The sequence below is a fragment of the Homarus americanus genome, unplaced genomic scaffold, assembly GCF_018991925.1.
Source record: "Homarus americanus isolate GMGI-L3 unplaced genomic scaffold, GMGI_Hamer_2.0 scaffold52435, whole genome shotgun sequence".
Classification (NCBI taxonomy): Eukaryota; Metazoa; Arthropoda; class Malacostraca; order Decapoda; family Nephropidae; genus Homarus; species Homarus americanus.
Genome location: NW_024757624.1, coordinates 123,929 through 132,243, shown reverse-complemented (window position 1 = coordinate 132,243; position 8,315 = coordinate 123,929). Strand labels below are relative to the sequence as shown.

The following is an 8,315-nucleotide window of genomic DNA, read 5'->3' as shown; positions in this document are numbered from 1 at the left end:
AGTGATGGTACAAGTGTGTGTGTGTGTGTGTGTGTTGAGACAGTCACCATGAACCATAAAATAATAAAGGTGGGGTTACCTGGGTGATGTGTTACCTGTCGCTCACCAGTAGAGCACACACACATACACACACAGTCTCTCAACATACAAAACCCTCGGTACACAAGGAGGCAACACTATGACCGACACTGCACTAGATATCCTTCACTTCTCAAACTGTTAAGCTCGACACCTATTCCCAGCTGGGTGAACCAAGAATGTCCTGGGATCGAAACTGCGACCTTGAAAGAGGTGAGCGTTGTATCCACTCGACCGCCGCAGCCCATTGTACACGGCATAAAGTGTCAATAAATAGCGGGCAGACCCTTGTTACCGGGAGGGTGTGGGGAGCGGGGGCCCGGCAGGTCTATCATTACGGCTGTCAGTCAGATCCCAGTCCTAGAAGACCTTAAACCTAACCTCAACCTAACCTAACCTCGCTGTTAGGGTCAGGCCTATGAAGATTACTGTCCATTAGGACTGTGCCCATGGCTAATTAAGGTTGGGGCCCAGTCCTCTATCATATTTACTTGCTAACAGTGTCGTGTTAGCCGCGTTATCAAGATTAGGTTAGGTTAGGTAGGTTAGGTTAGGGTCGCACCATGGTTAGGTTAGTAGGTTAGGTTAGGGTCAGCACCATGGTTAGTTGGGGGTAGGTTAGGTTAGTGTCAGCACCATGGTTAGTTGGGCAGGTTAGGTTAGGGTCAGCACCATGGTTAGGTTGGGGTAGGTTAGGTTAGGGTCAGCACCATGGTTAGGTTGGGGTAGGTTAGGTTAGTGTCAGCACCATGGTTAGGTTGGGGAGGTTTAGTTAGTGTCAGCACCATGGTTAGGTTGTAGGTTAGGTTAGGTCAGCACCATGGTTAGGTAGGTAGGTTAGTGTGTCAGCACCATGGTTAGGTTGGGGTAGGTTAGGTTAGTGTCAGCACCATGGTTAGGTTGGGGTAGGTTTAGGTTAGTGTCAGCACCATGGTTAGGTTGGGGTAGGTTGTTAGGGTCTGCACCATGGTTAGTTGGGTGTAGAGTAGTGTCAGCACTAGTGGTAGGTTGGGGAGGTTAGGTTGTAATGTGCACCATGGTTAGGTTGGGGTGAGGTTAGGGTTGAGTGTGCACCATGGTTAGGTTGGGGTAGGTTAGGTTAGGGTCAGCACCATGGAGGGGGGTAGGTAGGGGGTGTCAGCACCATGGTTAGGTTGGGGTAGGTTAGGTTGTGGTCAGCACCATGGTTAGGTTGGGGTAGGTTTAGGTTAGGGTCAGCACCATGGTTAGGTTGGAGGTTAGGTTAGAGATGGTTAGTTGGTAGGGTACAGCACTGGTGTAGGTTAGGGTTAGGGGTCAGCACCATGGTTAGGTTGGGGTAGGTTAGGTTAGGGTCAGCACCATGGTTAGGTTAGGGTTAGGGTCAGCACCATGGTTGTGGTAGTAGGTTAGGGTTAGGGTCAGTACCATGGTTGGGTTGGGGTAGGTTAGAGTACAGCACCATTGGGTTGGGGTAGGTTAGGTTAGGGCCAGCACCATGGTTAGGGTCAGCACCATGGTTAGGGTTGGGTAGGTTAGGTTAGGGTCAGCACCATGGTTAGGTTGGGGTAGGTTAGGTTAGTGTCAGCACCTATGGTTAGGAGAAGAGATAGCACCATGGTTAGGTTGGGCAGGTTAGGTTGGGGTCAGCACCATGGTTAGGTTGGGTGAGGTTAGGTTAGGTCACAACCATGGTTGGTAGGGGTAGGTTAGGTTAGTGTCAACCATGGTTGGGGTTAGGTTAGTGTCAGCACCATGGTTAGGTTGGGGTAGGTTAGGTTAGGGTCACCATGGTTAGGTTGGGGAGGTTAGGTTAGGGTCAGCACCATGGTTAGTTGGCAGGTTAGGTTAATGTCAGCACCATGGTTAGGTTGGGTAGGTAGTTAGTCAGCACCATGGTTGGGTTAGTTGGGGTTAGTGTCACAACCATGGTTAGGTTGGGGTAGTGTAGTTAGGGTCAGCACCATGGTTGGGATGGGGTAGGTTAGGTTAGTGTCAGCACCATGGTTGGGTTGGGAGGTTAGGTTAGGGTCAGCACCATGGTTGGGTGGGGGTAGGTTAGGTTAGGTCAGCACCATGGTTGGGGTATAGAGTTAGGGTCAGCACCATGGTTAGGTTGGGGTAGGTTAGGGTTAGGGTCAGCACCATGGTTAGGTTGTGGGGTAGGTTAGGTTAGTGTCAGAATCTGGTAGTTGGGGTAGGTTAGGTTAGTGTCAGCACCAGGTTAGGTTGGGGTGTTAGGTTAGGTCAGCACCATGGTTACTGTATCAACACTCTCTCTCTCTCTACTCTCTCTCTCTCTCCACACGTCATCCCGTGGTTTACATCATCCCCCGTCACACTATCCCCTCATTATCACCCTTCTACCTACCTCACCTAATGTGCTTTTAATGTATCGTCTTCATTCTCTCTATTATTATTCTATTTCCCTTCTACGTAAACCTACATATCCATCACTGTTTTTGTCAGTGTCTGCCAGTAATACACAGACAGTACCTGACCCATCACTGTTCGCCAGTGTCTGGTACACACAGACAGTACCTGACCCATCACTGTGTCTGTCGTGTCGCCAGTAAACACAGACAGTACCTAACCCATCACTGTGTCTGCCAGTAACACACAGACAGTACCTGACCCATCACTGTGTCTGCCAGTGTCTGCCAGTAATAAACAGCAGTCTGACCCATCACTGTGTTCGTCAGTGTCTGCCAGTAACACAGACAGTACAACCCATCACTGTGTTGCCAGTGTTGCCAGTAATACAGACAGTCCTGACCCTCACGTCTGCCAGTGTCTGCCAGTAATACACAGACAGTACCTGACCCATCACTGTGTTCGTCAGTGTCTGCCAGTAATACACAGACAGTACCTAACCCATCACTGTGTCTGCCAGTGTCTGCCAGTAATACACAGACAGTACCTGACCCATCACTGTGTCTGCAGTGTCTGCCAGTAATACACAGACAGTACCTGACCCATCACTGTGTCTGCCAGTACCACACGACAGTACTCTAACCCATCACTGTGTCTGCCAGTAACACACAGACTTGACCCATCACTGGCTCTGCCAGTGTCTGCCAGTACCACACAGACAGTACCTGACCCATCACTGTGTCTGCCAGTAACACACAGACAGTACCTGACCCATCACTGGGTCTGTTAGTGTCTGCCAGTACCACAGACAGTACTGGACCCATCACTGTGTCTGCCAGTGTCTGCCAGTAACACACAGACAGTACCTGACCCATCACTGTGTCTGTCAGTGTCCAACCACACAGACAGTACCTAACCCATCAATGTGTCTGCCAGTAACATACAGACAGTACCTGACCCATCACTGTGTCTGTCAGTGTCTGCCAGTACCACACAGACAGTACCTAACCCATCACTGTGTCTGCCAGTGTCTGCCAGTAACACAGCCAGGTCACCACGAGGACTCTTAAAAGCTCGTTGGCTAAAGTTTGTTCACACTTGGCGGCGTAACAACACAACTTTATACTCAACTAACTACTTCACTCAGCTAACTACTTCACTCAGCTAACTACTTCACTCAACTAACTACTTCACCCAACTAACTACTTCACTCAACAAACTACTTCACCCATCTAACTACTTCCTAACTAACTACTTCACCAGCTAACTACTTCACCCAACTAACTACCACTAACTAACTACTTCACTCAGCTAACTACTTCCACTCAGCTAACTACTTCACTCAACTAACTACTTCACCCAACTAACTACTTCACTCAACAAACTACTTCACCCATCTAACTACTTCACTCAACTAACTACTTCACTCAGCTAACTACTTCACCCAACTAACTACTTCACTCAACTAACTACTTCACTCAGCTAACTACTTCACTCAGCTAACTACTTCACCCAACTAACTACTTCACTCAGCTTACTACTTCACCCAACTAACTACTTTACTCAACTAACTACTTCACCCAATAACTTCTTCACTCAGCTAACTACTTCACTCAACAAACTACTTCACCCAACTAACTACTTCACTCAGCTAACTACTTCACCAACTAACCACTTCACCAGCTAACTACTTCACCTCAACTAACTACTTCACCTCAACTAACTACTTCACTCAGCTAACTACTTCACTCAACTAACTACTTCACCCAACCAACTACTTCACCAGCTAACTACTTCACCCAACTAACTACTTTACTCAACTAACTACTTCACCTAACCAACTACTCACTCAGCCAACTACTTCACTCAACCAACTACTTCACTCAACTAACTACTTTACTCTGCTAACTACTTCACCAACTTACCACTTTACTCTGCTAACTACTTCACCCAACTAACTACTTCATCCAACTAACTACTTCACTCAACTAACTACTTCACCCAACTAACTACTTCATTCAACTAACTACTCAACTCAACCAACTACTTTTACTCTGCTAACTACTCACCCAACTAACTACTTCATCCAACTAACTACTTCACTCAACTAAGCACTTCATCCAACTAACTACTTCACTCAGCTTTACTTCCACCAGCTAACTACTTTCAACTAACTACTTCACCAACTAACTACTTCACTCAACTAACTACTTCACTCAACTAACTGCTTCACCCAACTAACTACTTATCCAACTAACTACTTCACCAGCCAACTACTTCACCAGCCAACTACTTCACCCAACCAACTACTTCACTCAACTAACTACTTCCACCAACTCAACTACTCACTCAGCTAACTACTTCACTCAACTAACTACTTCTCTCAGCTTCAACTGCCTCATTAACCAACTGCTTCACTCAACTAACTGCTTCACTCAACTAACTGCTTCACTAACTAACTACTTCACTCAGCTAACTTCACTCAACTAACTACTTCACTCAGCTAACTACTTCCACCAACTAACTACTTCTCTCAGCTAACTGCTTCACTCAACCAACTGCTTCACTCAACTAACTGCTTCACCAACTAACTGCTTCACTCAACTAACTACTTCACTCAGCTAACTACTTACCAACTAACTACTTCACTCAGCTAACTACTTCACTCAACTAACTACTTCTCTCAGCTAACTGCTTCACTCAACTAACTGCTTCACTCAACTAACTGCTTCACTCAACTAACTGCTTCACTCAACTAACTACTTCACTCAACTAACTACTTCACTCAACTAACTACTTCACTCAACTAACTACTTCACTCAACTAACTGCTTCACTCAACTAACTGCTTCACTCAACTAACTACTTCACTCATAACAAAATTACAATAACCTCCATAATGGCGTCAAATTTAACGAAACAACTGATATTTTACTTAACTCCAAGTTTGTGGATAATGAACTGATGGTGAACCTCAGTGTAATAATAATAATAATAATAATAATAATAATAATAATAATAATAATAATAATAGAAGAAGAAGAAGAAGAAGAAGAAGAAGAAGAAGAAGAAGAAGAAGAAGAAGAAGAAGAAGAAGAAGAAGAAGATTACAGATAAGAATAATAAGAGGAGGAAGAGGAAGCTGACAGGTCACGTGATCACTAACAATAACAGATAAATGGTTGCTCCTCGTGTACGAGGATGGCCGGCCCAAGGGCCATCTAGGCGTGAATTTGTTTAAGGTGTAGAAGCTGTCGCCAACACAACAACCACACCCTGAGTTAACGAGCTGCATGACCCAGTGTCAAGGAATAGTCCGAGAAGACCGGACAACTCGCCAACTGTACTGGCTAACCATTAACCCATGATCCGTAAATCGATTAACATCCAGGTTCCCAATTACTGCTGGGTAGACAGAGGCAAATGGCGTAATGAAACCTGCCCATAGTTTCACCCTGCCCGGGGATCGAACCCGGGTCCACTCGCTTGCGAGGCGGGCATGCTGACCATTACACCACAGGTCGCCATCATCTGTCACCCCTGTATCTACTTTACACACACACACACACACACATATATATATATATATATATATATATATATATATATATATATATATATATATATATATATATATATATATATATATATATATATATATATATATATATTGAACGTACACACATTGAACGTACACACACACGTACACGGAACTAACGTACACACAGTCGCGGTCATCAGCAGCCGACGACTTTTTGCTTCCGTGTGTTGCTTGAGTCCTGGGCCTCGTAATGACAGTTACTCACCACCAGGGCGGGGCCAGGCACGCCACCTACCGCCCCCACCACAACCACCACCGCGAGCACCACAGTCACAACCACCACCACAACAACAACCATCTCACCACCAGGCCTGGGCCAGGCACGCCACCTACCGCCCCCACCACAACCACCACCGCGAGCACCACAGTCACAACCACCACCACAACAACAACCATTCACCACCAGGGCGGGGCCACGCCACCTACCGCCCCCACCACAACCACCACCGCGAGCACCACAGTCACAACCACCACCACAACAACAACCATCTCACCACCAGGGCGGGGCCAGGCACGCCACCCACCGCCCCCACCACAACCACCCACCACAGCCATAACCATCTCACCACCAGGGCGGGGCCAGGCACGCCACCTACCGCCCCCACCACAATCCCCACCATAACTCCACCACCTTCTCCACCACGGCGGGCCAGGCACGTCACCTCACGCCCCTACCACCACCAAAACCACCACCACAACCAACACCATCTCGCCACCAGGGCGAGGCCAGGCACGCCACCTACCTCCTCCACCACAACCAGCACCGCCTCCACCATAATCTCCACCACCTCTCCACCCAGGGTGGAGTCAAGCACGCAACGTCACCCATCGCCACCACCATAACCTTCCCTTCCATCCCACCTGTGTATTGTCACACACACACACACACACACACACACACACACACACACACACACACACACACACACACACACACACACACACACACACACACACACACACACACCACAGACAGTCACACACGGATAAACAGTCAGACATACTATAGACAGGCTGAAAGACAGACAGACAGACAGGCAGACAGACAGACGAAGACACAACCACAAACAGACAGACAGACACAGACAGACAGACAGACTCTCACACACCTACATTTAATTAAACACAATCAGGTGCAGCATCAGGGCGGACGGGCGTCAAACGACATCGTCCAGGGATCTCATTACAACCTAGGTGAAGGTGATCCCAGGAGCCCCTCCCGCCACCTGCCTCCTAGAACAGGTGAGGAGGGCCACCTTACACACACACCTTCTTCCAACACCTGCTGCCTATTACAGGTGAGTGAGGGGCCACCTACACACACACCTTCTTCCAACACCTGCTGCCTATTACAGGTGAGTGAGGGCCACCTACACACACACACCTTCCTCCAACACCTGCCTCCTATACAGGTGAGTGAGAGACCACCTCACACACACCTTCCTCCCTATTACAGGTGAGTGAGGGCCACCTTACACACACACCTTCTCCAACACTGCTGCCTACAGGTGAGTGAGAGCCATCTTACACACACACCTGCCCTTACAGGGTGAGGGGCCACCTTACACACACACCTTCTTCCAACACCTGCTGCCTATTACAGGTGAGTGAGGGGCCACCTACACACACACACCTTCCTCCAACACCTGCTGCCTATTACAGGTGAGTGAGGGCCACCACACACACACCTCCTCCAACACCTGCCGCCTATTACAGGTGAGTGAGGGGCCACCTCACACACACACCTTCCTCCAACACCTGCCGCCTATTACAGGTGAGTGAGGGGCCACCTCACACACACACCTTCCTCCAACACCTGCCGCCTATTACAGGTGAGTGAGGGGCCACCTACACACACACACCTTCCTCCAACACCTGCCGCCTATTACAGGTGAGTGAGGGCCACCTACACACACACACACACACCTTCCTCCAACACCTGCTGCCTATTACAGGTGAGTGAGGGGCCACCCATACACACACCTTCCTCCAACACCTGCTGCCTATTACAGGTGAGTGAGGGGCCACCTTACACACACACACCTTCCTCCAACACCTGCTGCCTATTACAGGTGAGTGAGGGCCACCCACACACACACACACACCTTCCTCCAACACCTGCTGCCTATTACAGGTGAGTGAGGGGCCACCTACACACACACACACACCTTCCTCCAACACCTGCTGCCTATTACAGGTGAGTGAGGGGCCACCCACACACACACACACCTTCCTCCAACACCTGCCGCCTATTACAGGTGAGTGAGGGGCCACCTACACACACA

At 48.6% G+C, this 8,315-nt stretch overlaps 1 non-coding gene across 1 annotated transcript; it reads right to left on the bottom strand.

Moving 5' to 3' along the window:
* Nucleotides 1–5,879: 5,879 nt before the first annotated feature.
* Nucleotides 5,880–5,953, bottom strand: Trnaa-cgc. The gene has a single exon. It is a non-coding gene; the product is annotated as a tRNA-Ala (tRNA).
* Nucleotides 5,954–8,315: the final 2,362 nt, after the last annotated feature.